Source organism: Ascidiella aspersa, chromosome 3 (assembly GCF_963924565.1).
Source record: "Ascidiella aspersa chromosome 3, kaAscAspe10.2, whole genome shotgun sequence".
Lineage (NCBI taxonomy): Eukaryota > Metazoa > Chordata > Ascidiacea > Phlebobranchia > Ascidiidae > Ascidiella > Ascidiella aspersa.
This window is the reverse complement of record NC_139449.1, coordinates 10,527,311-10,551,501: the sequence shown is the minus strand read 5'-3', so window position 1 is coordinate 10,551,501 and position 24,191 is coordinate 10,527,311. Positions and strand designations below refer to the sequence as shown.

Below are 24,191 nucleotides of genomic sequence, written 5' to 3'. Positions count from 1 at the left end.
AAGCGAAAAGAAACAATTTAGGTTGCAAATAATATTAAAACATCGGGAAACCACTAAAATGAAAACATTCATGTTTCCGCCCGGGCTCGAACCGGCGACCTTTCGCGTGTAAAGCGAACGTGATAACCACTATACTACGGAAACGGTTCATGTGTTATTAAACTATTGATCATTGGATAGTTGAAACAAATGAGCCATAATGCGAAAAGAAACAAGTCAGGTTGTAAATAACATTAAGACAGCGGGAAAACACTTGAATGAAGAAAAACATGTTTCCGCCCTGGGTCAAACCGGGGACCTATCGCGTGTTAGGCGAACGTGATAAGCACTACACTACGAAACGGTTTTTCTGTTATTAAACTATTGGTCATTGGATAGTTGAAACAAATGAGCCATAATGCGAAAAGAAACAAGTCAGGTTGTAAATAATATTAAGACAGCGGGAAAACACTTGAATGAAGAAAAACATGATTCCGCCCGGGCTCAAACCGGGGTCCTTTCGCGTGTTAGGCGAACGTGATAACCACTACACTACGGAAACGGTTCATGTGCTGTTAAACTATTCGTCATTGGAAAGTTGAAACAAATGAGCCATAATGCGAAAAGAAACAATTCAGGTTGTAAATAATATTAAGACAGCGGGAAAACACTTGAGTGAAGAAAAACATGTTTCCGCCCGGGCTCAAACCGGGGACCTTTCGCGTGTGAGGCGAACGTGATAACCACTACACTACGGAAACGATTGATAAAATAATAAACAGTTGGAGTGTTATAATTTAAACTCAAATAATCCCTAACGCGAAATTACTATTTAAAGTCATTAATATAATTATTACAGCAGAAAACCACTCGAATGAAAAAAACATGTTTCCACCCGGGCTCGAACCGGGGACCTTTCGCGTGTGAGGCGAACGTGATAACCACTACACTACGGAAACGATTGATAAAATAATAAACAGTTGGAGTGTTATAATTTAAACTCAAATAATCCCTAACGCGAAATTACTATTTAAAGTCATTAATATAATTATTACAGCAGAAAACCACTCGAATGAAAAAAACATGTTTCCACCCGGGCTCGAACCGGGGACCTTTCGCGTGTGAGGCGAACGTGATAACCACTACACTACGGAAACGGTTGATAAAATAATAAACAGTTGGTGTGTTATAATTTACAATCAAATAATCCCTAACGCGAAATTACTATTTAAGGTCATTAATATAATTAGGACAACAGAAAACCACTCGAATGAAAAAAATATGTTTCCACCCGGGCTCGAACCGGGGACCTTTCGCGTGAGAGGCGAACCTGATAACCACTACACTACGGAAACGGTTGATGTGTTGTTAAACTATTCATCATTGGATAGTTGAAACAAATGAACCATAATGCGAAAAGAAACAAGTCAGGTTGTAAATAATATTAAGACAGCGGGAAAACACTTGAATGAAGAAAAACATGTTTCCGCCCGGGCTCGAACCGGGGACCTTTCGCGTGTTAGGCGAACGTGATAACCACTACACTACGGAAACGGTTCATGTGCAGTTAAACTATTCGTCATTGGAAAGTTGAAAATAATGAGCCATAATGCGAAAAGAAACAATTCAGGTTGTAAATAATATTAAGGGAGCGGGAAAACACTTGAGTGAAGAAAAACATGTTTCCGCCCGGGTTCGAACCGGGGACCTTTCGCGTGTTAGGCGAACGTGATAACCACTACACTACGGAAACGGTTGAAGTGTTGTTAAACTATTGATCATTGCACAATTGTAAACCCATAGGCCATAAAGCGAAAAGAAACAATTTAGGTAGCAAATAATATTAAGACATCGGGAAACCACTCAAATGAAAACATTCATGTTTTCCCCCGGGCTCGAACCGGGGACCTTTCGCGTGTAAAGCGAACGTGAAAAACCCTACACTACGGAAACGGTTGATAAAATAATAAACAGTTGGTGTGTTATAATTTACACTCAAATCATCCCTAACGCGAAATTACTATTTAAGGTCATTAATATAATTGAGACAACAGAAAACCACTCGAATGAAAAAAACATGTTCCACCCGGGCTCGAACCGGGGACCTTTCGCGTGTAAAGCGAACGTGATAACCACTACACTACGGAACTGGTGCGTATGTTGTTAAACTATTGATCATTGCACAATTGTAAACCCATAGGCCATAAAGCGAAAAGAAACAATTTAGGTTGCAAATAATATTAAGACATCGGGAAACCACTAAAATGAAAACACTCATGTTTCCGCCCGGGCTCGAACCGGGGACCTTTCGCGTGTGAGGCGAACGTGATAAGCACTACACTACGAAACGGTTTATCTGTTATTAAACTATTGGTCATTGGATAGCTGAAAAAAATAAGCCATAAAGCGAAAAGAAACAATTTAGGTTGCAAATAATATTAAGACATCGGGAAACCACTCAAATGAAAACATTCATGTTTCCGCCCGGGCTCGAACCGGGGACCTTTCGCGTGTGAGGCGAACGTGATAACAACTACACTACGGAAACGGTTGATAAAATAATAAACAGTTGGTGTGTTATAATTTACACTCAAATAATCCCTAACGCGAAATTACTATTTAAGGTCATTAATATAATTGAGACAGCAGAAAACCACTCGAATGAAAAAAACCTGTTCCACCAGGGCTCAAACCGGGGACCTTTCGCGTGTTAGGCGAACGTGATAACCACTATACTACGGAAACGGTTCATGTGTTGTTAAACTATTGATCATTGGATAGTTGAAACAAATGAGCCATAATGCGAAAAGAAACAAGTCAGGTTGAAAATAACATTAAGACAGCGGGAAAACACTTGAATAAAGAAAAACATGTTTTCGCCCGGGCTCGAACCGGGGACCTTTCGCGTGTTAGGCGAACGTGATAACCACTAAAATACGGAAACGGTTCATGTGCTGTTAAACTATTCGTCATTGGAAAGTTGAAACAAATGAGCCATGATGCGAAAAGAAACAATTCAGGTTTTAAATAATATTAAGACAGCGGGAAAACACTTGAATGAAGAAAAACATGTTTCCGCCCGGGCTCGAACCAGGGAACTTTCGTGTGTTAGGCGAACGTGATAAGCACTACACTACGAAACGGTTTTTCTGTTATTAAATTATTGGTCATTGGATAGCTGAAAAAAATAAGCCACAAAGCGAAAATCAACAATTTAGTTTGTAACTAATATAAAGACAGCAAGAAACCACTTAAATGAAGAAAAGCATGTTTCCGCCCGGGCTCGAACCGGGGACCTTTCGCGTGTGAGGCGAAGGTGATAACAACTACACTACGGCAACGGTTGATAAAATAATAAACAGTTGGTGTGTTATTATTTACACTCAAACAATCCCTAACGCGAAATTACTATTTAAGGTCATTAATATAATTAAGACAGCAGAAAACCACTCGAATGAAAAAAACTTGTTTCCGCCCTGGGTCGAACCAGGGACCTTTCGTGTGTTAGGCGAACGTGATAAGCACTACACTACGAAACGGTTTTTCTGTTATTAAATTATTGGTCATTGGATAGCTGAAAAAAATAAGCCATAAAGCGAAAATCAACAATTTAGTTTGTAACTAATATACAGACAGCAAGAAACCACTTAAATGAAGAAAAGCATGTTTCCGCCCGGGCTCGAACCGGGGACTTTCGCGTGTAAAGCGAACGTGATAACCACTACACTACGGAAACGGTTCATGTGTTGTTAAACTATTGATCATTGCACAATAGTAAACCCATAGGCCATCAAGCGAAAAGAAACAATTTAGGTTGCAAATAATATTAAAACATCGGGAAACCACTAAAATGAAAACATTCATGTTTCCGCCCGGGCTCGAACCGGCGACCTTTCGCGTGTAAAGCGAACGTGATAACCACTATACTACGGAAACGGTTCATGTGTTATTAAACTATTGATCATTGGATAGTTGAAACAAATGAGCCATAATGCGAAAAGAAACAAGTCAGGTTGTAAATAACATTAAGACAGCGGGAAAACACTTGAATGAAGAAAAACATGTTTCCGCCCTGGGTCAAACCGGGGACCTATCGCGTGTTAGGCGAACGTGATAAGCACTACACTACGAAACGGTTTTTCTGTTATTAAACTATTTGTCATTGGATAGTTGAAACAAATGAGCCATAATGCGAAAAGAAACAAGTCAGGTTGTAAATAATATTAAGACAGCGGGAAAACACTTGAATGAAGAAAAACATGATTCCGCCCGGGCTCAAACCGGGGTCCTTTCGCGTGTTAGGCGAACGTGATAACCACTACACTACGGAAACGGTTCATGTGTTGTTAAACTATTGATCATTGCACAATTGTAAACCCATAGGCCATAAGACGAAAAGAAACAATTTAGGTTGCAAATAATATTAAGACATCGGGAAACCACTAAAATGAAAACATTCATGTTTCCGCCCGGGCTCGAACCGGGGACCTTTCGCGTGTGAGGCGAACGTAATAACCACTACACTACGGAAAAGGTTGATAAAATAATAAACAGTTGGTGTGTTACAACTTAAACTCAAATAATCCCTAACGGGATAAGAAATATTTAAGGTCATTAATATTATGAAGACAGCATAGGACCATACGAATAAAAAAACAGGTTTTCACCCGCGCTCGGACCGGGGACCTTTCGCGTGTTAGGCGAACGTGATAAGCACTCCACTAAGAAACGGTTGACCTGTAATTAAACTATTGGTCATTGGATAGCTGAAAAAAATAAGCCATTGAACGAAAATAAACAATTTAGCTTGTAAATGATATTAAGACAGCAAGAAACCACATAAATGAAGAAAAACATGTTTCCGCCCGGGCTCGAACCGGGGACCTTTCGCGTGTTTGGCGAACGTGATAACCACTACACTACGGAAACGGTTCATGTGTTGTTAAACTATTGATCATTGCATAATTGAAAACACATAGGCCATAAAGCGAAAAGAAACAATTTAGGTTGCAAATAATATTAAGACATCGGGAAACCACTAAAATGAAAACATTCATGTTTCCGCCCGGGCTCGAACCGGGGACCTTTCGCGTGTGAGGCGAACGTGATAACCACTACACTACGGAAACGGTTGATAAAATAATAAACAGTTGGTGTGTTATAATTTACACTCAAATAATCCCTAACGCGAAATTACTATTTAAGGTCATTAATATAATTAAGACAGCAGAAAACCACTCGAATGAAAAAAACATGTTCCACCCGGGCTCGAACCGGGGACCTTTCGCGTGTAAAGCGAACGTGTTAACCACTACACTACGGAAACGGTGCGTATGTTGTTAAACTATTGATCATTGCACAATTGTAAACCCATAGGCCATAAAGCGAAAAGAAACAATTTAGGTTGCAAATAATATTAAGACATCGGGAAACCACTAAAATGAAAACATTCATGTTTTCCCCCGGGCTCGAACCGGGGACCTTTCGCGTGTAAAGCGAACGTGAAAAACCCTACACTACGAAACGGTTTATCTGTTATTAAACTATTGGTCATTGGATAGTTGAAAAAAATAAGTCATAAAGTGAAAATCAACAATTTAGTTTGTAACTAATATTAAGACAGCAAGAAACCACTTAAATGAAGAAAAACATCTTTCCGCCAGGGCTCGAACCGGGGACTTTCGCGTGTAAAGCGAACGTGACAACCACTACACTACGGAAACGGTGCGTATGTTGTTAAACTATTGATCATTGCACAATTGTAAACCCATAGGCCATAAAGCGAAAAGAAACAATTTAGGTTGCAAATAATATTAAGACATCGGGAAACCACTAAAATGAAAACATTCATGTTTTCCCCCGGGCTCGAACCGGGGACCTTTCGCGTGTAAAGCGAACGTGAAAAACCCTACACTACGAAACGGTTTATCTGTTATTAAACTATTGGTCATTGGATAGTTGAAAAAAATAAGTCATAAAGTGAAAATCAACAATTTAGGTTGCAAATAATATTAAGACATCGGGAAACCACTAAAATGAAAACATTCATGTTTCCGCCCGGGCTCGAACCGGGGACCTTTCGCGTGTGAGGCGAACGTGATAACCACTACACTACGGAAACGGTTCATGTGTTGTTAAACTATTGATCATTGGATAGTTGAAACAAATGAGCCATAATGCGAAAAGAAACAAGTCAGGTTGTAAATAATATTAAAACAGCGGGAAAACACTTGAATGAAGAAAAACATGTTTCCGCCCTGGATCGAACCGAGGACCTTTCGCGTGTTAGGCGAACGTGATAACCACTACACTACGGAAACGGTTATCGTATTATTAAACTATTGATCATTGTACAATTGAAAACACATAGGCCACAAAGCGAAAAGAAAAAACTTAGGTTGCAAATAATATTAAGACATCGGGAAACCACTCAAATGAAAACATTCATGTTTTCCGCCAGGTTCGAACCGGGGACCTTTCGCGTGTAAAGCGAATGTGATAAAACCTACACTACGGAAACGGTTGATAAAATAATAAACAGTTGGTGTGTTACAACTTAAACTCAAATAATCCCTAACGGGAAAAGAAATATTTAAGGTCATTAATATTATGAAGACAGCATAGGACCATACGAATAAAAAAACAGGTTTCCACCCGCGCTCGGACCGGGGACCTTTCGCGTGTTAGGCGAACGTGATAAGCACTACACTACGGAAACGGTTATCGTATTATTAAACTATTGATCATTGTACAATTGAAAACACATAGGCCATAAAGCGAAAAGAAGCAATTTAGCTTGTAAATAATACTAAGACAGCAAGAAAACATTTAAATGAAAAGAATATGTTTTCGCCCGCCTCGAACTGGGGACTTTTCGCGTGTTAGGCGAACGTGATAAGCACAACAATACGAAACGGTTTTTCTGATATTAAACAATTGGTCATTGGATAGCTGAAAAAAATAAGCCATAAAGCGAAAATCAACAATTTAGATGGTAACTAATATAAAGACAGCAAGAAACCACTTAAATAAAGAAAAACATGTTTCCGCCCGGGCTCGAACCGGGGACCTTTCGCGTGTTAGGCGAACGTGATAACCACTACACTACGGAAACGGTTCATGTGTTGTTAAACTATTGATCATTGCATAATTAAAAACACATAGGCCATAAAGCGAAAAGAAACAACTTAGGTTGCAAATAATATTAAGACATCGTGAAACCCCTCAAATGAAGAAAAACATGTTTCCGCCCGGGCTCGCACCGGGACTTTTCGCGTGTTAGGCGAACGTGATAACCACTACACTACGGAAACGGTTCATGTGTTGTTAAACTGTTGATCATTGGAAAGTTGAAACAAATGAGCCATAATGCGAAAAGAAACAAGTCAGGTTGTAAATAATATTAAGACAGCGGGAAAACACTTGAATGAAGAAAAACATGTTTCCGCCCGCGCTCGAACCGGCGACCTTTCGCGTGTTAGGCGAACGTGATAACCACTACACTACGGAAACGGTTCATGTGTTGCTAAACTATTGATCATTGCATAATGGAAAACACATAAGCCATAAAGCGAAAACAAACAATTTAGGTTGCAAATAATATTAAGACATCGGGAAACCACTCAAATGAAAACATCCATGTTTCCGCCCTGGATTGAACCGAGGACCTTTTGCGTGTGAGGCGAATGGGACAAACACTAGGCCTGCACTACGGAAACGGTTCATGTGTTGTTAAAATATTGATCATTGTATAACCGAAAACACATAGGCCATAAAGCGAAAAGAAACAATTTAGTTTGCAAATAATATTAAGACATCGGGAAACCAATCAAATGAAAACACTCATGTTTTCCTCCGGGCTCGAACCGGGGACCTTTCGCGTGTAAGGTGAACATGATAAACACTACACTACGGAAACGTTTGATAAAATAATAAACAGTTGGTGTGTTACGGCTTAAACTCAAATAATCCCTAACGGTAAAAGAAATATTTAAGGTCATTAATATTATGAAGACAGCATAGAACCATACGAATAAAAAAACAGGTTTCCACCCGCGCTCGGACCGGGAACCTATCGCGTGTTAGGCGAACGTGATAAGCACTACACTAAGAAACGGTTGACCTGTAATTAAACTATTGGTCATTGGATAGCTGAAAAAAATAAGCCATTGAACGAAAATAAATAATTTAGCTTGTAAATGATATTAAGACAGCAAGTAACCACATAAATGAAGAAAAACATGTTTCCGCCCTGGGTCGAAACGGGGACCTTTCGCGTGTAAAGCGATCGTGATAACCACTACACTACGGAAACGGTTATTATGTTATAAAACAGTTATGTTTTTGCAAATTAAAAACAAATAAGCCATAACGCTAAAATAAACAATTTAACTTGTAAATGATATTAAGACAGCAAGAAACCACTTAAATGAATAAAAACATGTTTCCGCCCTTGCTCGAACCGGGGACCTTTCGCGTGTTAGGAGAACGTGATAACCACTATACTACGGAAACGGTTCATGTGTTGTTAAACTATTGATCATTGGATAGTTGAAACAAATGAGCCATAATGCGAAAAGAAACAAGTCAGGTTGTAAATAATAATAAGACAGCGGGAAAACACTTGAATGAAGAAAAACATATTTTCGCCCGGGCTCGAACCTGGGACCTTTCGCGTGTTAGGCGAACGTGATAACCACTACACTACGGAAACGGTTCATGTGCTGTTAAACTATTGATCATTGGATAGTTGAAACAAATGAGCCATAATGCGAAAAGAAACAAGTCAGGTTGTAAATAATATTAAGACAGCGGGAAAACACTCGAATGAAAAAAACGTTTTTCCACCCGACCTTTCGCGTGTGAGGCGAACGTGATAACCACTACACTACGGAAACGGTTGATAAAATAACAAAAAGTTGGTGTCTTATAATTTACACTTAAATAATCCCTAACGCGAAAATTACTATTTGAGGTCATTAATATAATTAAGACAGCAGAAAACCACTCAAATGAAAACATCCATGTTTCCGCCCTGGATTGAACCGAGGACCTTTTGCGTGTGAGGCGAATGTGACAAACACTAGGCCTGCACTACGGACACGGTTCATGTGTTGTTAAACTATTGATCATTGTGCAATTGAAAACACATAGGCCATAAAGCGAAAAGAAACAATTTAGTTTGCAAACAATATTAAGATATCGGGAAACCACTCAAATGAAAACACTCATGTTTTCCCCCGGGCTCGAACCGGGGACCATTCGCGTGTAAAGCGAACGTGATAAACACTACACTACGGAAACGGTTATTATGTTATAAAACAGTTATGTTTTTGCAAATTAAAAACAAATAAGCCATAACGCTAAAATAAACAATTTAACTGGTAAATGATATTAAGACAGCAAGAAACCACTTAAATGAATAAAAACATGTTTCCGCCCTTGTTCGAACCGGGGACCTTTCGCGTGTTAGGAGAACGTGATAACCACTACACTGCGGAAACGGTTCATGTGCTGTTAAACTATTCGTCATTGGATATTTGAAACAAATGAGCCATAATGCGAAAAGAAACAAGTCAGGTTGTAAATAATATTAAGACAGCGGGAAAACACTTCAATGAAGAAAAACATGTTTCCGCCCTGGGTCAAACCGGGGATCTATCGCGTGTTAGGCGAACGTGATACCCACTACACTACGGAAACGGTTCATGTGTTGTTAAACTATTGATCATTGGATAGTTGAAACAAATGAGCCATAATGTGAAAAGAAACAATTCAGGTTGTAAATAATATTAAGACAGCGGGAAAACACTTGAATGAAGAAAACATGTTTCTGCCCGGGCTAGAACCGGGGACCTATCGCGTGTTAGGCGAACGTGATACCCACTACACTACGGAAACGGTTCATGTGTTGTTAAACTATTGATCATTGGATAGTTGAAACAAATGAGCCATAATGTGAAAAGAAACAATTCAGATTGTAAATAATATTAAGACAGCGGGAAAACACTTGAATGAAGAAAAACTTGTTTCCGCCCGGGCTCGAACCGGGGACCTTTCGCGTGTTAGGCGAACGTGATAACCACTACACTACGGAAACGGTTCACGTGTTGTTAAACTATTGATCATTGCATAATGGAAAACACATAGGCCATCAAGCGAAAAGAAACAATTTAGGTTGCAAATAATATTAAGACATCGGGAAACCACTCAAATGAAAACACTCATGTTTTCCCCCGGGCTCGAACCGGGGACCTTTCGCGTGTAAAGCGAACGTGATAAACATTACACTACAGAATCGGTTGATAAAATAATAAACAGTTGGTGTGTTACAACTTAAACTCAAATAATCCCTAACGGGAAAATAAATATTTAAGGTCATTAATATTATGAAGACAGCATAGAACCATACGAATAAAAAAACAGGTTTCCACCCGCGCTCGGACCGGGGACCTATCGCGTGTTAGGTGAACGTGATAAGCCCTACACTAAGAAACGGTGGACCTGCAATTAAACTATTGGTCATTGGATAGCTGAAAAAAATAGGCCATTGCACGAAAATAAAAAATTTAGCTTGTAAATAATATTAAGACAGCAAGACACCACATAAATGAAGAAAAACATGTTTCCGCCCGGGCTCGAACCGGAGACCTTTCGCGTGTTAGGCGAACGTGATAACCACTACACTACGGAAACGGTTCATGTGCTGCTAAATTATTCGTCATTGGATAGTTGAAACAAATGAGCCATAATGCGAAAAACAACAAGTCAGGTTGTAAATAATGTTAAGACAGCGGGAAAACACTTGAATGAAGAAAAACATGTTTCCGCCCTGGGTCAAACCGGGGAACTTTCGCGTGAAAAGCGATCGTGATAACCACTACCCTACGGAAACGGTTCATGTGTTGTTAAAATATTGATCATTGGATAGTTGAAACAATTGAGCCATAATGCGAAAAGAAACAAGTCAGGTTGTAAATAATGTTAAGACAGCGGGAAAACACTTGAATGAAGAAAAATCTGTTTCCGCCCGGGCTCGAACCGGGGACCTTTCGCGTGTTAGGCGAACGTCATAACCACTACACTACGGAAACGGTTAACGTATTTTTAAACTATTGATCATTGTACAATTGAAAACACATAGACCATAAAGCGAAAAGAAGCAATTTAGCTTGTGAATAATATTAAGACAGCAAGAAAACACTTAAATGAAAAGAATATGTTTTTGCCCGCCTCGAAACGGGGACTTATCGCGTGTTAGGCGAACGTGATAACCACTACACTACGGAAACGGTTCATGTGTTGTTAAACTATTGATCATTGCATAATGGAAAACACATAGGCCGTAAAGCGAAAAGAAACAATTTAGGTTGCAAATAATATTAAGACATCGGGAAACCACTCAAATGAAAACACTCATGTTTTCCCCCGGGCTTGAACCGGGGACCTTTCGCGTGTAAAGCGAACGTGATAACCACTACACTACGGAAACGGTTCATGTGTTGTTAAACTATTGATCATTGCACAATTGTAAAACTATAGGCCATAAAGCGAAAAGAAACAATTAAGAAACCACTTAAATGAAGAAAACATGTTTCCGCCCGGGCTCAAACTGGGGACTTTCGCGTGTAAAGCGAACGTGATAACCACTACACTACGGAAACGGTTCATGTGTTGTTAAACTATTGATCATTGCACAATTGTAAAACTATAGGCCATAAAGCGAAAAGAAACAATTTAGGTTGCAAATTATATTAAGACATCGGGAAACCACTCAAATGAAAACATTCATGTTTCCGCCCGGGCTCGAACCGGGGACCTTTCGAGTGTGAGGCGAACGTGATAACAACTACACTACGGAAACGGTTGATAAAATAATAAACAGTTGGTGTGTTATAATTTACACTCAAATAATCCCTAACGCGAAATTACTATTTAAGGTCATTAATATAATTGAGACAGCAGAAAACCACTCGAATGAAAAAAACCTGTTCCACCCGGGCTCAAACCGGGGACCTTTCGCGTGTAAAGCGAACGTGATAACCACTACACTACGAAAACGGTGCGTATGTTGTTAAACTATTGATCATTGGATAGTTGAAACAAATGAGCCATAATGCGAAAAGAAACAAGTCAGGTTGAAAATAACATTAAGACAGCGGGAAAACACTTGAATAAAGAAAAACATGTTTTCGCCCGGGCTCGAACCGGGGACCTTTCGCGTGTTAGGCGAACGTGATAACCACTAAAATACGGAAACGGTTCATGTGCTGTTAAACTATTCGTCATTGGAAAGTTGAAACAAATGAGCCATGATGCGAAAAGAAACAATTCAGGTTTTAAATAATATTAAGACAGCGGGAAAACACTTGAATGAAGAAAAACATGTTTCCGCCCGGGCTCGAACCAGGGACCTTTCGTGTGTTAGGCGAACGTGATAAGCACTACACTACGAAACGGTTTTTCTGTTATTAAATTATTGGTCATTGGATAGCTGAAAAAAATAAGCCACAAAGCGAAAATCAACAATTTAGTTTGTAACTAATATAAAGACAGCAAGAAACCACTTAAATGAAGAAAAGCATGTTTCCGCCCGGGCTCGAACCGGGGACCTTTCGCGTGTGAGGCGAAGGTGATAACAACTACACTACGGCAACGGTTGATAAAATAATAAACAGTTGGTGTGTTATAATTTACACTCAAACAATCCCTAACGCGAAATTACTATTTAAGGTCATTAATATAATTAAGACAGCAGAAAACCACTCGAATGAAAAAAATTTGTTTCCGCCCTGGGTCGAACCAGGGACCTTTCGTGTGTTAGGCGAACGTGATAAGCACTACACTACGAAACGGTTTTTCTGTTATTAAATTATTGGTCATTGGATAGCTGAAAAAAATAAGCCATAATGCGAAAAGAAACAATTCAGGTTGTAAATAATATTAAGACAGCGGGAAAACACTTGAGTGAAGAAAAACATGTTTCCGCCCGGGCTCGAACCGGGGACCTTTCGCGTGTGAGGCGAACGTGATAACCACTACACTACGGAAACGGTTGAAGTGTTGTTAAACTATTGATCATTGCACAATTGTAAACCCATAGGCCATAAAGCGAAAAGAAACAATTTAGGTTGCAAATAATATTAAGACATCGGGAAACCACTAAAATGAAAACACTCATGTTTCCGCCCGGGCTCGAACCGGGGACCTTTCGCGTGTGAGGCGAACGTGATAAGCACTACACTACGAAACGGTTTATCTGTTATTAAACTATTGGTCATTGGATAGCTGAAAAAAATAAGCCATAAAGCGAAAATCAACAATTTAGTTTGTAACTAATATAAAGACAGCCATAAACCACTTGAATGAAGAAAAACATGTTTCCGCCCGGGCTCGAACCAGGGACCTATCGCGTGTTAGGCGAACGTGATAAGCACTACACTACGAAACGGTTTTTCTGTTATTAAACTATTGGTCATTGGATAGCTGAAAAAAATAAGCCATAAAGCGAAAATCAACAATTTAGTTTGTAACTAATATAAAGGCAGCAAGAAACCACTTAAATGAAGAAAACATGTTTCCGCCCGGGCTCGAAATGGGGACTTTCGCGTGTAAAGCGAACGTGATAACCACTACACTACGGAAACGGTTCATGTGTTGTTAAACTATTGATCATTGCACAATTGTAAAACTATAGGCCATAAAGCGAAAAGAAACAATTTAGGTTGCAAATTATATTAAGACATCGGGAAACCACTCAAATGAAAACATTCATGTTTCCGCCCGGGCTCGAACCGGGGACCTTTCGCGTGTGAGGCGAACGTGATAACAACTACACTACGGAAACGGTTGATAAAATAATAAACAGTTGGTGTGTTATAATTTACACTCAAATAATCCCTAACGCGAAATTACTATTTAAGGTCATTAATATAATTGAGACAGCAGAAAACCACTCGAATGAAAAAAACCTGTTCCACCCGGGCTCGAACCGGGGAACTTTCGCGTGTAAAGCGAACGTGTTAACCACTACACTACGGAAACGGTGCGTATGTTGTTAAACTATTGATCATTGCACAATTGTAAACCCATAGGCCATAAAGCGAAAAGAAACAATTTAGGTTGCAAATAATATTAAGACATCGGGAAACCACTAAAATGAAAACATTCATGTTTTCCCCGGGCTCGAACCGGGGACCTTTCGCGTGTAAAGCGAACGTGAAAAACCCTACACTACGAAACGGTTTATCTGTTATTAAACTATTGGTCATTGGATAGTTGAAAAAAATAAGTCATAAAGTGAAAATCAACAATTTAGTTTGTAACTAATATTAAGACAGCAAGAAACCACTTAAATGAAGAAAAACATCTTTCCGCCAGGGCTCGAACCGGGGACTTTCGCGTGTAAAGCGAACGTGACAACCACTACACTACGGAAACGGTGCGTATGTTGTTAAACTATTGATCATTGCACAATTGTAAACCCATAGGCCATAAAGCGAAAAGAAACAATTTAGGTTGCAAATAATGTTAAGACATCGGGAAACCACTAAAATGAAAACATTCATGTTTCCGCCCGGGCTCGAACCGGCGACCTTTCGCGTGTAAAGCGAACGTGATAACCACTATACTACGGAAACGGTTCATGTGTTATTAAACTATTGATCATTGGATAGTTGAAACAAATGAGCCATAATGCGAAAAGAAACAAGTCAGGTTGTAAATAATATTAAGACAGCGGGAAAACACTTGAATGAAGAAAAACATGATTCCGCCCGGGCTCAAACCGGGGTCCTTTCGCGTGTTAGGCGAACGTGATAACCACTACACTACGGAAACGGTTCATGTGCTGTTAAACTATTCGTCATTGGAAAGTTGAAACAAATGAGCCATAATGCGAAAAGAAACAAGTCAGGTTGTAAATAATATTAAGACAGCGGGAAAACACTTGAGTGAAGAAAAACATGTTTCCGCCCGGGCTCGAACCGGGGACCTTTCGCGTGTTAGGCGAACGTGATAACCACTACACTACGGAAACGGTTCATGTGTTGTTAAACTATTGATCATTGCACAATTGTAAACCCATAGGCCATAAGACGAAAAGAAACAATTTAGGTTGCAAACAATATTAAGACATCGGGAAACCACTAAAATGAAAACATTCATGTTTCCGCCCGGGCTCGAACCGGGGACCTTTCGCGTTTGAGGCGAACGTGATAACCACTACACTACGGAAAAGGTTGATAAAATAATAAACAGTTGGTGTGTTACAACTTAAACTCAAATAATCCTTAACGGGATAAGAAATATTTAAGGTCATTAATATTATGAAGACAGCATAGGACCATACGAATAAAAAAACAGGTTTTCACCCGCGCTCGGACCGGGGACCTATTGCGTGTTAGGCGAACGTGATAAGCACTCCACTAAGAAACGGTTGACCTGTAATTAAACTATTGGTCATTGGATAGCTGTAAAAAATAAGCCATTGAACGAAAATAAACAATTTAGCTTGTAAATGATATTAAGACAGCAAGAAACCACAAAAATGAAAAAAAACATGTTTCCGCCCGGGCTCGAACCGGGGACCTTTCGCGTGTTTGGCGAACGTGATAACCACTACACTACGGAAACGGTTCATGTGTTGTTAAACTATTGATCATTGCATAATTGAAAACACATAGGCCATAAAGCGAAAAGAAACAATTTAGGTTGCAAATAATATTAAGACATCGGGAAACCACTAAAATGAAAACATTCATGTTTCCGCCCGGGCTCGAACCGGGAACCTTTCGCGTGTGAGGCGAACGTGATAACCACTACACTACGGAAACGGTTGATAAAATAATAAACAGTTGGTGTGTTATAATTTACACTCAAATAATCCCTAACGCGAAATTACTATTTAAGGTCATTAATATAATTAAGACAGCAGAAAACCACTCGAATGAAAAAAACATATTCCACCCGGGCTCGAACCGGGGAACTTTCGCGTGTAAAGCGAACGTGTTAACCACTACACTACGGAAACGGTGCGTATGTTGTTAAACTATTGATCATTGCACAATTGTAAACCCATAGGCCATAAAGCGAAAAGAAACAATTTAGGTTGCAAATAATATTAAGACATCGGGAAACCACTAAAATGAAAACATTCATGTTTTCCCCGGGCTCGAACCGGGGACCTTTCGCGTGTAAAGCGAACGTGAAAAACCCTACACTACGAAACGGTTTATCTGTTATTAAACTATTGGTCATTGGATAGTTGAAAAAAATAAGTCATAAAGTGAAAATCAACAATTTAGTTTGTAACTAATATTAAGACAGCAAGAAACCACTTAAATGAAGAAAAACATCTTTCCGCCAGGGCTCGAACCGGGGACTTTCGCGTGTAAAGCGAACGTGACAACCACTACACTACGGAAACGGTGCGTATGTTGTTAAACTATTGATCATTGCACAATTGTAAACCCATAGGCCATAAAGCGAAAAGAAACAATTTAGGTTGCAAATAATGTTAAGACATCGGGAAACCACTAAAATGAAAGCATTCGTGTTTCCGCCCGGGCTCGAACCGGGGACCTTTCGCGTGTGAGGCGAAGGTGATAACAACTACACTACGGCAACGGTTGATAAAATAATAAACAGTTGGTGTGTTATAATTTACACTCAAACAATCCCTAACGTGAAATTACTATTTAAGGTCATTAATATAATTAAGACAGCAGAAAACCACTCGAATGAAAAAAACATGTTTCCGCCCTGGGTCGAACCGGGGACCTTTCGAGTGTGAGGCGAACCTGATAACCACTACACTACGGAAACTGTTGCTAAAATAATAAAAATTTGGAGTCTTATGATTTACACTCAAATAATCCCTAACGTGAAAATTACTATTTGAGGTCATTAATATAATTAAGACAGCAGAAAACCACTCAAATGAAAACTTCCATGTTTCCACTCTGGATCGAACCGGGGACCTTTTGCGTGTGAGGCGAAAGTGACAAACACTAGGCCTACACTACGGAAACGGTTCATGTGTTGTTAAACTATTGATCATTGTACAATTGAAAACACATAGGCCATAAAGCGAAAAGAAACAATTTAGTTAGCAAATAATGTTAAAACATCGGGAAACCACTCAAATGAAGAAAAACATGTTTCCGCCCGGGCTCGACCGGGGACCTTTCGCGTGTTAGGCGAACGTGATAACCAATACACACGAAAACGGTTCATGTGTTGTTAAACTATTGATCATTGGATAGTTGAGAAAAATTAGCCATAAAGCGAAAATCAACAATTTAGTTTGTAACTAACATAAAGACAGCAAGAAACCACTTAAATGAAGAAAAACATGTTTCCGCCCGGGCTCGAACCGGGGACTTTCGCGTGTAAAGCGAACGTGATAACCACTACACTACGGAAACGGTTCATGTGTTGTTAAACTATTGATCATTGGATAGTTGAAACAAATGAGCCATAATGCGAAAAGAAACAAGTCAGGTTGTAAATAATATTAAAACAGCGGGAAAACACTTGAATGAAGAAAAACATGTTTCCGCCCGGGCTCGAACCGGGGACCTTTCGCGTGTGAGGCGAACGTGATAACCACTACACTACGGAAACGGTTCATGTGTTGTTAAACTATTGATCATTGGATAGTTGAAACAAATGAGCCATAATGCGAAAAGAAACAAGTCAGGTTGTAAATAATATTAAAACAGCGGGAAAACACTTGAATGAAGAAAAACATGTTTCCGCCCTGGATCGAACCGAGGACCTTTCGCGTGTTAGGCGAACGTGATAACCACTACACTACGGAAACGGTTATCGTATTATTAAACTATTGATCATTGTACAATTGAAAACACATAGGCCATAAAGCGAAAAGAAAAAACTTAGGTTGCAAATAATATTAAGACATCGGGAAACCACTCAAATGAAAACATTCATGTTTTCCGCCAGGCTCGAACCGGGGACCTTTCGCGTGTAAAGCGAATGTGATAAAACCTACACTACGGAAACGGTTGATAAAATAATAAACAGTTGGTGTGTTACAACTTAAACTCAAATAATCCCTAACGGGAAAAGAAATATTTAAGGTCATTAATATTATGAAGACAGCATAGGACCATACGAATAAAAAAACAGGTTTCCACCCGCGCTCGGACCGGGGACCTATCGCGTGTTAGGCGAACGTAAAAACCACTGCACTACGGAAACGGTTCATGTGTTGTTAAACTATTGATCATTGGATAGTTGAAACAAATGAGCCATAATGCGAAAAGAAACAAGTCAGGTTGTAAATAACATTAAGACAGCGGGAAAACACTTGAATGTAGAAAAACATGTTTTCGCCCGGGCTCGAACCGGGGACCTTTCGCGTGTTAGGCGAACGTGATAACCACTACACTACGCAAACGGTTCATGTGCTGTTAAACTATTCGTCATTGGAAAGTTGAAACAAATGAGCCATAATGCGAAAAGAAACAATTCAGGTTTTAAATAATATTAAGACAGCGGGAAAACACTTGAGTGAAGAAAAACATGTTTCCGCCGGGATCGAACCGAGGACCTTTCGCGTGTTAGGCGAAGGTGATAACCAATACACTACGGAAACGGTTCATGTGTTGTTAAACTATTGATCATTGGATAGTTGAAATAAATGAGCCATAATGCGAAAAGAAACAATTTAGGTTGTAAATAATATTAAGACAGCGGGAAAACACTATAATGAAAACATTCTTGTTTTCCCCCGGGCTCGAACCGGGGACCTTTCGCGTGTAAAGCGAACGTGATAAACCCAACACTACGGAAACGGTTGATAAAATAATAAACAGTTGGTGTGTTAGAACTTAAACTCAAATAATCCCTAACGGGAAAAGAAATATTTAAGGTCATTAATATTATGAAGACAGCATAGGACCATACGAATAAAACAACAGGTTTCCACCCGCGCTCGGACCGGGGACCTATCGCGTGTTAGTCGAACGTGATAACCACTACACTAAGCAACGGTTGACCTGTAATTAAACTATTGGTCATTGGATAGCTGAAAAAAATAAGCCATTGAACGAAAATAAACAATTTAGCTTGTAAATGATATTAAGACAGCAAGAAACCACATAAATGAAGAAAAACATGTTTCCGCCCTGGGTCAAACCGGGGACCTTTCGCGTGTAAAGCGATCGTGATAACCACTATACTACGGAAACGGTTCATGTGTTGTCAAACTATTGATCATTGGATAGTTGAAACAAATGAGCCATAATGCGAAAAGAAACAAGTCAGGTTGTAAATAACATTAAGACAGCGGGAAAACACTTGAATGAAGAAAAACATGTTTCGGCCCGGGCCCGAAACGGGGACCTATCGCGTGTTAGGCGAACGTGATAAGCACTACACTACGAAACGGTTTTTCTGTTATTAAACTATTGGTCATTGGATAGCTGAAAAAAATAAGCCATAAAGCGAAAATCAACAATTTAGTTTGTAAATAATATAAAGACAGCAAGAAACCACTTAAATGAAGAAAAACGTGTTTCCGCCCGGGCTCGAACCGGGGACTTTCGAGTGTAAAGCGCACGTGATAACCACTACACTACGGAAACGGTGCATAAGTTGTCAAACTATTGATTATTGGATAGTTGAAACAAATGAGTCATATTGCGAAAAGAAACAATTCAGGTTGTAAATAATATTAAGACAGCGGGAAAACACTTGAGTGAAGAAAAACATGTTTCCGCGCGGGCTCGAACCGGGGACCTTTCGCGTGTTAGGCAAACGTGATAACCACTACACTACGGAAACGGTTCATGTGTTGTTAAACTATTGATCATTGCACAATTGTAAACCCATAGGCCATAAAGCGAAAAGAAACAATTTATGTTGCAAATAATATTAAGACATCGGGAAACCACTATAATGAAAACATTCATGTTTTCCCCCGGGCTCGAACCGGGGACCTTTCGCGTGTAAAGCGAACGTGATAAACCCAACACTACGGAAACGGTTGATAAAATAATAAACAGTTGGTGTGTTAGAACTTAAACTCAAATAATCCCTAACGGGAAAAGAAATATTTAAGGTCATTAATATTATGAAGACAGCATAGGACCATACGAATAAAACAACAGGTTTCCACCCGCGCTCGGACCGGGGACCTATCGCGTGTTAGTCGAACGTGATAACCACTACACTAAGCAACGGTTGACCTGTAATTAAACTATTGGTCATTGGATAGCTGAAAAAAATAAGCCATTGAACGAAAATAAACAATTTAGCTTGTAAATGATATTAAGACAGCAAGAAACCACATAAATGAAGAAAAACATGTTTCCGCCCTGGGTCAAACCGGGGACCTTTCGCGTGTAAAGCGATCGTGATAACCACTATACTACGGAAACGGTTCATGTGTTGTTAAACTATTGATCATTGGATAGTTGAAACAAATGAGCCATAATGCGAAAAGAAACAAGTCAGGTTGTAAATAACATTAAGACAGCGGGAAAACACTTGAATGAAGAAAAACATGTTTCGGCCCGGGCCCGAAACGGGGACCTATCGCGTGTTAGGCGAACGTGATAAGCACTACACTACGAAACGGTTTTCCTGTTATTAAACTATTGGTCATTGGATAGCTGAAAAAAATAAGCCATAAAGCGAAAATCAACAATTTAGTTTGTAAATAATATAAAGACAGCAAGAAACCACTTAAATGAAGAAAAACATGTTTCCGCCCGGGCTCGAACCGGGGACTTTCGAGTGTAAAGCGCACGTGATAACCACTACACTACGGAAACGGTGCATAAGTTGTTAAACTATTGATCATTGCACAATTGTAAACCGATAGGCCATCAAGCGAAAAGAAACAATTTAGGTTGCAAATAATATTAAGACATCGGGAAACCACTTAAATGAAAACATTCATGTTTCCGCCCGGGCTCGAACCGGGGACCTTTCGCGTGTTAGGCGAACGTGATAACCACTACACTACGGAAACGGTTCATGTGTTGTTGAACTATTGATCATTGCACAATTGTAAACCCATAGGCCATGAAGCGAAAAGAAACAATTTAGGTTGCAAATAATATTAAGACATCGGGAAACCACTAAAATGAAAACATTCATGTTTCCGCCCGGGCTCGAACCGGGGACCTTTCGCGTGTGAGGCGAACGTGATAACCACTACACTACGGAAACGATTGATAAAATAATAAACAGTTGGAGTGTTATAATTTAAACTCAAATAATCCCTAACGCGAAATTACTATTTAAAGTCATTAATATAATTATTACAGCAGAAAACCACTCGAATGAAAAAAACATGTTTCCACTCGGGCTCGAACCGGGGACCTTTCGCGTGTGAGGCGAACGTGATAACCACTACACTACGGAAACGGTTGATAAAATAATAAACAGTTGGTGTGTTATAATTTACAATCAAATAATCCCTAACGCGAAATTACTATTTAAGGTCATTAATATAATTAGGACAACAGAAAACCACTCGAATGAAAAAAACATGTTTCCACCCGGGCTCGAACCGGGGACCTTTCGCGTGAGAGGCGAACCTGATAACCACTACACTACGGAAACGGTTGATGTGTTGTTAAACTATTCATCATTGGATAGTTGAAACAAATGAACCATAATGCGAAAAGAAACAAGTCAGGTTGTAAATAATATTAAGACAGCGGGAAAACACTTGAATGAAGAAAAACATGTTTCCGCCCGGGCTCGAACCGGGGACCTTTCGCATGTTAGGCGAACGTGATAACCACTACACTACGGAAACGGTTCATGTGCAGTTAAACTATTCGTCATTGGAAAGTTGAAAATAATGAGCCATAATGCGAAAAGAAACAATTCAGGTTGTAAATAATATTAAGGGAGCGGGAAAACACTTGAGTGAAGAAAAACATGTTTCCGCCCGGGTTCGAACCGGGGACCTTTCGCGTGTTAGGCGAACGTGATAACCACTACACTACGGAAACGGTTGAAGTGTTGTTAAACTATTGATCATTGCACAATTGTAAACCCATAGGCCATAAAGCGAAAAGAAACAATTTAGGTAGCAAATAATATTAAGACATCGGGAAACCACTCAAATGAAAACATTCATGTTTTCCCCCGGGCTCGAACCGGGGACCTTTCGCGTGTAAAGCGAACGTGAAAAACCCTACACTACGGAAACGGTTGATAAAATAATAAACAGTTGGTGTGTTATAATTTACACTCAAATCATCCCTAACGCGAAATTACTATTTAAGGTCATTAATATAATTGAGACAACAGAAAACCACTCGAATGAAAAAAACATGTTCCACCCGGGCTCGAACCGGGGACCTTTCGCGTGTAAAGCGAACGTGATAACCACTACACTACGGAACTGGTGCGTATGTTGTTAAACTATTGATCATTGCACAATTGTAAACCCATAGGCCATAAAGCGAAAAGAAACAATTTAGGTTGCAAATAATATTAAGACATCGGGAAACCACTAAAATGAAAACACTCATGTTTCCGCCCGGGCTCGAACCGGGGACCTTTCGCGTGTGAGGCGAACGTGATAAGCACTACACTACGAAACGGTTTATCTGTTATTAAACTATTGGTCATTGGATAGCTGAAAAAAATAAGCCATAAAGCGAAAATCAACAATTTAGTTTGTAACTAATATAAAGACAGCCATAAACCACTTGAATGAAGAAAAACATGTTTCCGCCCGGGCTCGAACCAGGGACCTATCGCGTGTTAGGCGAACGTGATAAGCACTACACTACGGAAACGGTTCATGTGTTGTTAAACTATTGATCATTGCACAATTGTAAAACTATAGGCCATAAAGCGAAAAGAAACAATTTAGGTTGCAAATTATATTAAGACATCGGGAAACCACTCAAATGAAAACATTCATGTTTCCGCCCGGGCTCGAACCGGGGACCTTTCGCGTGTGAGGCGAACGTGATAACAACTACACTACGGAAACGGTTGATAAAATAATAAACAGTTGGTGTGTTATAATTTACACTCAAATAATCCCTAACGCGAAATTACTATTTAAGGTCATTAATATAATTGAGACAGCAGAAAACCACTCGAATGAAAAAAACCTGTTCCACCAGGGCTCAAACCCGGGACCTTTCGCGTGTAAAGCGATCGTGATAACCAATACACTACGAAAACGGTGCGTATGTTGTTAAACTATTGATCATTGGATAGTTGAAACAAATGAGCCATAATGCGAAAAGAAACAAGTCAGGTTGAAAATAACATTAAGACAGCGGGAAAACACTTGAATGAAGAAAAACATGTTTTCGCCCGGGCTCGAACCGGGGACCTTTCGCGTGTTAGGCGAACGTGATAACCACTAAAATACGGAAACGGTTCATGTGCTGTTAAACTATTCGTCATTGGAAAGTTGAAACAAATGAGCCATGATGCGAAAAGAAACAATTCAGGTTTTAAATAATATTAAGACAGCGGGAAAACACTTGAATGAAGAAAAACATGTTTCCGCCCGGGCTCGAACCAGGGACCTTTCGTGTGTTAGGCGAACGTGATAAGCACTACACTACGAAACGGTTTTTCTGTTATTAAATTATTGGTCATTGGATAGCTGAAAAAAATAAGCCATAAAGCGAAAATCAACAATTTAGTTTGTAACTAATATAAAGACAGCAAGAAACCACTTAAATGAAGAAAAGCATGTTTCCGCCCGGGCTCGAACCGGGGACCTTTCGCGTGTGAGGCGAAGGTGATAACAACTACACTACGGCAACGGTTGATAAAATAATAAACAGTTGGTGTGTTATTATTTACACTCAAACAATCCCTAACGCGAAATTACTATTTAAGGTCATTAATATAATTAAGACAGCAGAAAACCACTCGAATGAAAAAAACTCGTTTCCGCCCTGGGTCGAACCAGGGACCTTTCGTGTGTTAGGCGAACGTGATAAGCACTACACTACGAAACGGTTTTTCTGTTATTAAATTATTGGTCATTGGATAGCTGAAAAAAATAAGCCATAAAGCGAAAATCAACAATTTAGTTTGTAACTAATATACAGACAGCAAGAAACCACTTAAATGAAGAAAAGCATGTTTCCGCCCGGGCTCGAACCGGGGACTTTCGCGTGTAAAGCGAACGTGATAACCACTACACTACGGAAACGGTTCATGTGTTGTTAAACTATTGATCATTGCAC

At 39.6% G+C, this 24,191-nt stretch overlaps 66 non-coding genes across 66 annotated transcripts; all 66 read right to left on the bottom strand.

The window, feature by feature from the left end:
• Positions 1-71: 71 nt before the first annotated feature.
• On the bottom strand, positions 72-144 carry Trnav-uac (transfer RNA valine (anticodon UAC)). The gene has a single exon. It is a non-coding gene; the product is annotated as a tRNA-Val (tRNA).
• A 324-nt stretch (positions 145-468) lies between these two features.
• Trnav-aac (transfer RNA valine (anticodon AAC)) lies at positions 469-541 on the bottom strand. The gene has a single exon. It is a non-coding gene; the product is annotated as a tRNA-Val (tRNA).
• A 126-nt stretch (positions 542-667) lies between these two features.
• Trnav-cac (transfer RNA valine (anticodon CAC)) lies at positions 668-740 on the bottom strand. The gene has a single exon. It is a non-coding gene; the product is annotated as a tRNA-Val (tRNA).
• A 125-nt stretch (positions 741-865) lies between these two features.
• On the bottom strand, positions 866-938 carry Trnav-cac (transfer RNA valine (anticodon CAC)). Its single transcript has one exon. It is a non-coding gene; the product is annotated as a tRNA-Val (tRNA).
• A 125-nt stretch (positions 939-1,063) lies between these two features.
• Positions 1,064-1,136, bottom strand: Trnav-cac (transfer RNA valine (anticodon CAC)). Its single transcript has one exon. It is a non-coding gene; the product is annotated as a tRNA-Val (tRNA).
• Positions 1,137-1,261: 125 nt separating this feature from the next.
• On the bottom strand, positions 1,262-1,334 carry Trnae-cuc (transfer RNA glutamic acid (anticodon CUC)). Its single transcript has one exon. It is a non-coding gene; the product is annotated as a tRNA-Glu (tRNA).
• A 126-nt stretch (positions 1,335-1,460) lies between these two features.
• Positions 1,461-1,533, bottom strand: Trnav-aac (transfer RNA valine (anticodon AAC)). The gene has a single exon. It is a non-coding gene; the product is annotated as a tRNA-Val (tRNA).
• Positions 1,534-1,659: 126 nt separating this feature from the next.
• Positions 1,660-1,732, bottom strand: Trnav-aac (transfer RNA valine (anticodon AAC)). The gene has a single exon. It is a non-coding gene; the product is annotated as a tRNA-Val (tRNA).
• A 324-nt stretch (positions 1,733-2,056) lies between these two features.
• Trnav-uac (transfer RNA valine (anticodon UAC)) lies at positions 2,057-2,129 on the bottom strand. Its single transcript has one exon. It is a non-coding gene; the product is annotated as a tRNA-Val (tRNA).
• A 127-nt stretch (positions 2,130-2,256) lies between these two features.
• Positions 2,257-2,328, bottom strand: Trnav-cac (transfer RNA valine (anticodon CAC)). Its single transcript has one exon. It is a non-coding gene; the product is annotated as a tRNA-Val (tRNA).
• A 126-nt stretch (positions 2,329-2,454) lies between these two features.
• On the bottom strand, positions 2,455-2,527 carry Trnav-cac (transfer RNA valine (anticodon CAC)). The gene has a single exon. It is a non-coding gene; the product is annotated as a tRNA-Val (tRNA).
• A 720-nt stretch (positions 2,528-3,247) lies between these two features.
• Trnav-cac (transfer RNA valine (anticodon CAC)) lies at positions 3,248-3,320 on the bottom strand. The gene has a single exon. It is a non-coding gene; the product is annotated as a tRNA-Val (tRNA).
• Positions 3,321-3,643: 323 nt separating this feature from the next.
• On the bottom strand, positions 3,644-3,715 carry Trnav-uac (transfer RNA valine (anticodon UAC)). Its single transcript has one exon. It is a non-coding gene; the product is annotated as a tRNA-Val (tRNA).
• Positions 3,716-3,842: 127 nt separating this feature from the next.
• On the bottom strand, positions 3,843-3,915 carry Trnav-uac (transfer RNA valine (anticodon UAC)). Its single transcript has one exon. It is a non-coding gene; the product is annotated as a tRNA-Val (tRNA).
• Positions 3,916-4,239: 324 nt separating this feature from the next.
• Trnav-aac (transfer RNA valine (anticodon AAC)) lies at positions 4,240-4,312 on the bottom strand. The gene has a single exon. It is a non-coding gene; the product is annotated as a tRNA-Val (tRNA).
• Positions 4,313-4,439: 127 nt separating this feature from the next.
• Positions 4,440-4,512, bottom strand: Trnav-cac (transfer RNA valine (anticodon CAC)). Its single transcript has one exon. It is a non-coding gene; the product is annotated as a tRNA-Val (tRNA).
• A 323-nt stretch (positions 4,513-4,835) lies between these two features.
• Trnav-aac (transfer RNA valine (anticodon AAC)) lies at positions 4,836-4,908 on the bottom strand. Its single transcript has one exon. It is a non-coding gene; the product is annotated as a tRNA-Val (tRNA).
• A 127-nt stretch (positions 4,909-5,035) lies between these two features.
• On the bottom strand, positions 5,036-5,108 carry Trnav-cac (transfer RNA valine (anticodon CAC)). Its single transcript has one exon. It is a non-coding gene; the product is annotated as a tRNA-Val (tRNA).
• A 123-nt stretch (positions 5,109-5,231) lies between these two features.
• On the bottom strand, positions 5,232-5,305 carry Trnav-uac (transfer RNA valine (anticodon UAC)). The gene has a single exon. It is a non-coding gene; the product is annotated as a tRNA-Val (tRNA).
• Positions 5,306-6,027: 722 nt separating this feature from the next.
• Positions 6,028-6,100, bottom strand: Trnav-cac (transfer RNA valine (anticodon CAC)). The gene has a single exon. It is a non-coding gene; the product is annotated as a tRNA-Val (tRNA).
• Positions 6,101-6,226: 126 nt separating this feature from the next.
• On the bottom strand, positions 6,227-6,299 carry Trnav-aac (transfer RNA valine (anticodon AAC)). Its single transcript has one exon. It is a non-coding gene; the product is annotated as a tRNA-Val (tRNA).
• A 721-nt stretch (positions 6,300-7,020) lies between these two features.
• Positions 7,021-7,093, bottom strand: Trnav-aac (transfer RNA valine (anticodon AAC)). The gene has a single exon. It is a non-coding gene; the product is annotated as a tRNA-Val (tRNA).
• Positions 7,094-7,220: 127 nt separating this feature from the next.
• Positions 7,221-7,292, bottom strand: Trnav-aac (transfer RNA valine (anticodon AAC)). Its single transcript has one exon. It is a non-coding gene; the product is annotated as a tRNA-Val (tRNA).
• Positions 7,293-7,418: 126 nt separating this feature from the next.
• Positions 7,419-7,491, bottom strand: Trnav-aac (transfer RNA valine (anticodon AAC)). Its single transcript has one exon. It is a non-coding gene; the product is annotated as a tRNA-Val (tRNA).
• Positions 7,492-8,619: 1,128 nt separating this feature from the next.
• Trnav-aac (transfer RNA valine (anticodon AAC)) lies at positions 8,620-8,692 on the bottom strand. Its single transcript has one exon. It is a non-coding gene; the product is annotated as a tRNA-Val (tRNA).
• A 517-nt stretch (positions 8,693-9,209) lies between these two features.
• Positions 9,210-9,282, bottom strand: Trnav-uac (transfer RNA valine (anticodon UAC)). The gene has a single exon. It is a non-coding gene; the product is annotated as a tRNA-Val (tRNA).
• Positions 9,283-10,005: 723 nt separating this feature from the next.
• Positions 10,006-10,078, bottom strand: Trnav-aac (transfer RNA valine (anticodon AAC)). The gene has a single exon. It is a non-coding gene; the product is annotated as a tRNA-Val (tRNA).
• Positions 10,079-10,601: 523 nt separating this feature from the next.
• Positions 10,602-10,674, bottom strand: Trnav-aac (transfer RNA valine (anticodon AAC)). Its single transcript has one exon. It is a non-coding gene; the product is annotated as a tRNA-Val (tRNA).
• Positions 10,675-10,999: 325 nt separating this feature from the next.
• On the bottom strand, positions 11,000-11,072 carry Trnav-aac (transfer RNA valine (anticodon AAC)). The gene has a single exon. It is a non-coding gene; the product is annotated as a tRNA-Val (tRNA).
• A 325-nt stretch (positions 11,073-11,397) lies between these two features.
• Positions 11,398-11,470, bottom strand: Trnav-uac (transfer RNA valine (anticodon UAC)). Its single transcript has one exon. It is a non-coding gene; the product is annotated as a tRNA-Val (tRNA).
• Positions 11,471-11,570: 100 nt separating this feature from the next.
• Positions 11,571-11,642, bottom strand: Trnav-uac (transfer RNA valine (anticodon UAC)). Its single transcript has one exon. It is a non-coding gene; the product is annotated as a tRNA-Val (tRNA).
• A 127-nt stretch (positions 11,643-11,769) lies between these two features.
• Trnav-cac (transfer RNA valine (anticodon CAC)) lies at positions 11,770-11,842 on the bottom strand. The gene has a single exon. It is a non-coding gene; the product is annotated as a tRNA-Val (tRNA).
• A 125-nt stretch (positions 11,843-11,967) lies between these two features.
• Positions 11,968-12,039, bottom strand: Trnav-uac (transfer RNA valine (anticodon UAC)). The gene has a single exon. It is a non-coding gene; the product is annotated as a tRNA-Val (tRNA).
• A 523-nt stretch (positions 12,040-12,562) lies between these two features.
• Positions 12,563-12,635, bottom strand: Trnav-cac (transfer RNA valine (anticodon CAC)). Its single transcript has one exon. It is a non-coding gene; the product is annotated as a tRNA-Val (tRNA).
• Positions 12,636-12,958: 323 nt separating this feature from the next.
• On the bottom strand, positions 12,959-13,031 carry Trnav-cac (transfer RNA valine (anticodon CAC)). The gene has a single exon. It is a non-coding gene; the product is annotated as a tRNA-Val (tRNA).
• A 127-nt stretch (positions 13,032-13,158) lies between these two features.
• Trnav-cac (transfer RNA valine (anticodon CAC)) lies at positions 13,159-13,230 on the bottom strand. The gene has a single exon. It is a non-coding gene; the product is annotated as a tRNA-Val (tRNA).
• Positions 13,231-13,553: 323 nt separating this feature from the next.
• Trnav-uac (transfer RNA valine (anticodon UAC)) lies at positions 13,554-13,625 on the bottom strand. Its single transcript has one exon. It is a non-coding gene; the product is annotated as a tRNA-Val (tRNA).
• Positions 13,626-13,752: 127 nt separating this feature from the next.
• Positions 13,753-13,825, bottom strand: Trnav-cac (transfer RNA valine (anticodon CAC)). Its single transcript has one exon. It is a non-coding gene; the product is annotated as a tRNA-Val (tRNA).
• Positions 13,826-13,949: 124 nt separating this feature from the next.
• On the bottom strand, positions 13,950-14,021 carry Trnav-uac (transfer RNA valine (anticodon UAC)). Its single transcript has one exon. It is a non-coding gene; the product is annotated as a tRNA-Val (tRNA).
• Positions 14,022-14,545: 524 nt separating this feature from the next.
• On the bottom strand, positions 14,546-14,618 carry Trnav-uac (transfer RNA valine (anticodon UAC)). Its single transcript has one exon. It is a non-coding gene; the product is annotated as a tRNA-Val (tRNA).
• A 126-nt stretch (positions 14,619-14,744) lies between these two features.
• Trnav-aac (transfer RNA valine (anticodon AAC)) lies at positions 14,745-14,817 on the bottom strand. Its single transcript has one exon. It is a non-coding gene; the product is annotated as a tRNA-Val (tRNA).
• Positions 14,818-14,943: 126 nt separating this feature from the next.
• On the bottom strand, positions 14,944-15,016 carry Trnav-aac (transfer RNA valine (anticodon AAC)). The gene has a single exon. It is a non-coding gene; the product is annotated as a tRNA-Val (tRNA).
• A 127-nt stretch (positions 15,017-15,143) lies between these two features.
• Positions 15,144-15,216, bottom strand: Trnal-caa (transfer RNA leucine (anticodon CAA)). The gene has a single exon. It is a non-coding gene; the product is annotated as a tRNA-Leu (tRNA).
• Positions 15,217-15,539: 323 nt separating this feature from the next.
• On the bottom strand, positions 15,540-15,612 carry Trnav-aac (transfer RNA valine (anticodon AAC)). The gene has a single exon. It is a non-coding gene; the product is annotated as a tRNA-Val (tRNA).
• A 127-nt stretch (positions 15,613-15,739) lies between these two features.
• On the bottom strand, positions 15,740-15,812 carry Trnav-cac (transfer RNA valine (anticodon CAC)). Its single transcript has one exon. It is a non-coding gene; the product is annotated as a tRNA-Val (tRNA).
• A 123-nt stretch (positions 15,813-15,935) lies between these two features.
• Positions 15,936-16,009, bottom strand: Trnav-uac (transfer RNA valine (anticodon UAC)). The gene has a single exon. It is a non-coding gene; the product is annotated as a tRNA-Val (tRNA).
• A 523-nt stretch (positions 16,010-16,532) lies between these two features.
• On the bottom strand, positions 16,533-16,605 carry Trnav-cac (transfer RNA valine (anticodon CAC)). The gene has a single exon. It is a non-coding gene; the product is annotated as a tRNA-Val (tRNA).
• A 728-nt stretch (positions 16,606-17,333) lies between these two features.
• Trnav-uac (transfer RNA valine (anticodon UAC)) lies at positions 17,334-17,405 on the bottom strand. The gene has a single exon. It is a non-coding gene; the product is annotated as a tRNA-Val (tRNA).
• A 126-nt stretch (positions 17,406-17,531) lies between these two features.
• On the bottom strand, positions 17,532-17,604 carry Trnav-cac (transfer RNA valine (anticodon CAC)). Its single transcript has one exon. It is a non-coding gene; the product is annotated as a tRNA-Val (tRNA).
• Positions 17,605-17,730: 126 nt separating this feature from the next.
• Trnav-aac (transfer RNA valine (anticodon AAC)) lies at positions 17,731-17,803 on the bottom strand. The gene has a single exon. It is a non-coding gene; the product is annotated as a tRNA-Val (tRNA).
• Positions 17,804-18,327: 524 nt separating this feature from the next.
• Trnav-aac (transfer RNA valine (anticodon AAC)) lies at positions 18,328-18,400 on the bottom strand. Its single transcript has one exon. It is a non-coding gene; the product is annotated as a tRNA-Val (tRNA).
• A 1,117-nt stretch (positions 18,401-19,517) lies between these two features.
• On the bottom strand, positions 19,518-19,589 carry Trnav-uac (transfer RNA valine (anticodon UAC)). Its single transcript has one exon. It is a non-coding gene; the product is annotated as a tRNA-Val (tRNA).
• Positions 19,590-19,715: 126 nt separating this feature from the next.
• On the bottom strand, positions 19,716-19,788 carry Trnav-aac (transfer RNA valine (anticodon AAC)). Its single transcript has one exon. It is a non-coding gene; the product is annotated as a tRNA-Val (tRNA).
• A 920-nt stretch (positions 19,789-20,708) lies between these two features.
• Trnav-uac (transfer RNA valine (anticodon UAC)) lies at positions 20,709-20,780 on the bottom strand. Its single transcript has one exon. It is a non-coding gene; the product is annotated as a tRNA-Val (tRNA).
• Positions 20,781-20,907: 127 nt separating this feature from the next.
• On the bottom strand, positions 20,908-20,980 carry Trnav-aac (transfer RNA valine (anticodon AAC)). The gene has a single exon. It is a non-coding gene; the product is annotated as a tRNA-Val (tRNA).
• Positions 20,981-21,107: 127 nt separating this feature from the next.
• Trnav-cac (transfer RNA valine (anticodon CAC)) lies at positions 21,108-21,180 on the bottom strand. Its single transcript has one exon. It is a non-coding gene; the product is annotated as a tRNA-Val (tRNA).
• A 125-nt stretch (positions 21,181-21,305) lies between these two features.
• On the bottom strand, positions 21,306-21,378 carry Trnav-cac (transfer RNA valine (anticodon CAC)). The gene has a single exon. It is a non-coding gene; the product is annotated as a tRNA-Val (tRNA).
• Positions 21,379-21,503: 125 nt separating this feature from the next.
• Positions 21,504-21,576, bottom strand: Trnae-cuc (transfer RNA glutamic acid (anticodon CUC)). Its single transcript has one exon. It is a non-coding gene; the product is annotated as a tRNA-Glu (tRNA).
• Positions 21,577-21,702: 126 nt separating this feature from the next.
• Trnav-aac (transfer RNA valine (anticodon AAC)) lies at positions 21,703-21,775 on the bottom strand. The gene has a single exon. It is a non-coding gene; the product is annotated as a tRNA-Val (tRNA).
• A 126-nt stretch (positions 21,776-21,901) lies between these two features.
• Trnav-aac (transfer RNA valine (anticodon AAC)) lies at positions 21,902-21,974 on the bottom strand. The gene has a single exon. It is a non-coding gene; the product is annotated as a tRNA-Val (tRNA).
• A 324-nt stretch (positions 21,975-22,298) lies between these two features.
• Trnav-uac (transfer RNA valine (anticodon UAC)) lies at positions 22,299-22,371 on the bottom strand. Its single transcript has one exon. It is a non-coding gene; the product is annotated as a tRNA-Val (tRNA).
• Positions 22,372-22,498: 127 nt separating this feature from the next.
• Trnav-cac (transfer RNA valine (anticodon CAC)) lies at positions 22,499-22,570 on the bottom strand. Its single transcript has one exon. It is a non-coding gene; the product is annotated as a tRNA-Val (tRNA).
• Positions 22,571-22,696: 126 nt separating this feature from the next.
• Trnav-aac (transfer RNA valine (anticodon AAC)) lies at positions 22,697-22,769 on the bottom strand. Its single transcript has one exon. It is a non-coding gene; the product is annotated as a tRNA-Val (tRNA).
• Positions 22,770-22,896: 127 nt separating this feature from the next.
• On the bottom strand, positions 22,897-22,969 carry Trnav-cac (transfer RNA valine (anticodon CAC)). The gene has a single exon. It is a non-coding gene; the product is annotated as a tRNA-Val (tRNA).
• Positions 22,970-23,689: 720 nt separating this feature from the next.
• On the bottom strand, positions 23,690-23,762 carry Trnav-cac (transfer RNA valine (anticodon CAC)). Its single transcript has one exon. It is a non-coding gene; the product is annotated as a tRNA-Val (tRNA).
• A 323-nt stretch (positions 23,763-24,085) lies between these two features.
• On the bottom strand, positions 24,086-24,157 carry Trnav-uac (transfer RNA valine (anticodon UAC)). The gene has a single exon. It is a non-coding gene; the product is annotated as a tRNA-Val (tRNA).
• Between the last annotated feature and the right edge of the window lie 34 nt (positions 24,158-24,191).